The following is a 3,138-nucleotide window of genomic DNA, read 5'->3' on the forward strand; positions in this document are numbered from 1 at the left end:
CATAGTGGGGGAATAGATACGTGATAAACTCTAAAAAGGTAAATAAATTACAAGAGATAAGCTTTAAAGAATCCTTTCTAAATTTAAACACTTGATTCCTTTATCTTTTGGGGAAATCGCTCGTGCTTATCCTTATCCCGAGTTGACTACTCCATTAAGCGTGGGCACGCTTTGTCAATTCTGCAGAAACGTCCTTGTAATCTTCCTTTTTGCTGAATATGAAATAAAATCACATAATTAGGAATATTTTGGCTTAAAAATGAAGATTAAATTGCTATAAAATCATTATAATTGCAGAGTTATCAAATACCCCCACACTTAACCATTTGCTTGTCCTCAAGCGAACTCAAGTCCTTTCTAAATTTAAACACTTGATTCCTTTATCTTTTGGGGAAATCGCTCGTGCTTATCCTTATCCCGAGTTGACTACTCCATTAAGCGTGGGCACGCTTTGTCAATTCTGCAGAAACGTCCTTGTAATCTTCCTTTTTGCTGAATATGAAATAAAATCACATAATTAGGAATATTTTGGCTTAAAAATGAAGATTAAATTGCTATAAAATCATTATAATTGCAGAGTTATCAAATACCCCCACACTTAACCATTTGCTTGTCCTCAAGCGAACTCAAGATGCATTCAAAAATTCCTCCAAATTTTAAACTAATCAAGGCAATTTATAATCATGTGCAAAGTAAATGACATATTTTATGAAGGAGATAATTCAACATGTATCAAACAAGTTTTCACGTGATGACCATTATCAAAATCAATCGCATAAAACTAGTGGACTATTTTCTCTCGACTTTCCATTCTCTCAAGTGTATGTATGGCTCAAGTGTATCTCTCGACACTTACTATGACAATGCTTCACCATAGACTTGCCTATGCACCACATCTCCACCACTTTTGAAATATGCACATATAAGGGTCAAAAGGTCTTTTATTTTGGTTGTAATGGGCCTTTGGTTTGGGGTAGGATAAAAGGGTAATGAGGTTAAATTCCAAGAAACTAATTAGAGCACCAAAAGAATTTGAGTCAATAATTCGAAGCTCTCAAAGTTTACTTGTCTCCCTTCAAGATCTTTCGACAATTCCTTGAACTATGCCTTTCTTATTCCTTTTGGAGAGTGCATATATTTTTCTTGATTTTTCTTCTTTTTTTTTTTGTTTTTGTTTTCTTTTTCTCCTCTCCATTTTTGTGATAGGCATAGACCAAGAAAATTGATGTCGGTTCCCACAAAGTAAAGAAGAACATAATTTTGGAACCCCCACACTCATTTTGAGGTACATTTTTTTTAAGCATGTAAATCACAAAGATTTTGAAGATCTCCTATTTTGAGAACTCGTTCTTTTGAACCTAAACCCATTTCCCTTGATGCTCTAGTAGTTTTTAGAGGGATCAAAATCAAGATTTTAAACAAGCGACGGGATAGGTTTGTATATGACAGGTTATTCAACAAAATAGGTCAAAAGGCTCAAAGGGGTTCTCTAAAGTTAAAATGTGTTGGGTGGTTAAAGAAGGCTGAAAGTGATTTCTAGTGCCTTTATCATATCCAAATAAATGCACATTTGTGTGGCCTCAATGTGGTTCAAGGCAAGTTCTAGGAAGACAAAGCCATAGAAGTGTTATTCTCTCAAGAAAGAATGATTTTTTTATGGATATATCAAGCTCAAAATCTCACGAGGTATGTTTTAGTCCACTAATCTATATCAAAAGATTTTAACTCAAGTCATTTTGGTGAAGACAAGTTTTCAACTTATGAACTATCCTCAAACATAAAACATGTATTTTTTTTTGCACATAGCACTATCAAGCCAAGAGTCGTCTAAAATTGAAAAGGTTTTATCATGCCAAAGTTTTTCCACCAAAATTTGCCAAAAAGTTTCTCTTTTCAAGTCAACTTGAAAAAGAAAAAACAAAAATTTTCGCTAGGCACAAAGAAAATCTACCACCAAGCACATCAACCAAAATTATCATGTATAAGCTCAAGAACCACACCCCCACACTTAAAATTCACATTGTCCTCAATGTGGACCTTGACATGCAACTCAAGGATTAAAAACTAAATTGAGAGAGTTTAAGGAAGCGTCCCTGAGTGCATGCCGCGAAGAGTTCATGGCGTGGTTAGGCTGGTGGCAGATGATGGCGGCAACTTCCGGTGGATATGAGGGAGAGAGATCTTGGTGGTAGGTGAAGTTGCTGTGAGAGAAAGTGAGAGAGAAAGTTAATGAAGATAAAGATGAAGTCAAAGAAAATCTTGGTAAAATATATGAATAAAAGTGGAAAGATTTTCTTTTGATTTTTTTCGATTTTCTAATTTTTTTTTTAAAAAAAAATGAAGAAATAAAAATAAATAAATAGATGAAGATAGATGAACGTAAATAACAGCCTACGAAGTGCGACTAAGCGTGGGCACGCTTAGTGGCATCTCCAAATCTGTTTTTGTGAGGTGAGTTAAACAATTTTGAAAGATCGACTGAGCGTGGGCACGCTTAGTGGGATCTCCAAATCTGTCCAATTTGAGCGTCCAAATAGATTTGGATGTTTCATTAACCGTGGCACGCATCTCAAAGCTTGAATAAAAACACTAAAACTAAAATAAAATGAAACGAAAAAGAGAAGGGATAGAAATTCATGGGTTGCCTCCCATGCAGCGCTTTTCTTTAATGTCTTTGGCTAGACATTGTTGTGCCTCAACTTGAATAAGTTGGACACTCTAAATCCAATTCTTCTATGTAATGCACCCGGTGATGGTGTGGATTTAGGGGAATTTGACAGTCCATGGATGACTTCTTCCTTGAACTTATTTTGTCATGAAAGACTTTTTTCTTGTAAGTTCTTCGACTCTTTATTTTGGCAATTGTTGTCTTGAATGCTCCTCTACCATTGAACATAGCATTTTTTGGCAATAAAGGATCAATAGGATCAATGAGAAAAATAGAATGCACATCTTTAGAATATTTCATGGCACCATCAATTTTAAAACTCATAACCTCATTATCAAATTGCATAGAAAGAATTCCGGCATCAACATCAATTTTGGTTTTTGAGGTTTTAAGGAATGGTCTTCCTAGTAAGATGGATGTAGAATTGGGAGAAATATCCCCCCTCATATCAAGCACATAAAAATCAGCAG

This window comes from Sesamum indicum, linkage group LG10, assembly GCF_000512975.1.
Source record: "Sesamum indicum cultivar Zhongzhi No. 13 linkage group LG10, S_indicum_v1.0, whole genome shotgun sequence".
NCBI classification, from domain to species: Eukaryota; Viridiplantae; Streptophyta; class Magnoliopsida; order Lamiales; family Pedaliaceae; genus Sesamum; species Sesamum indicum.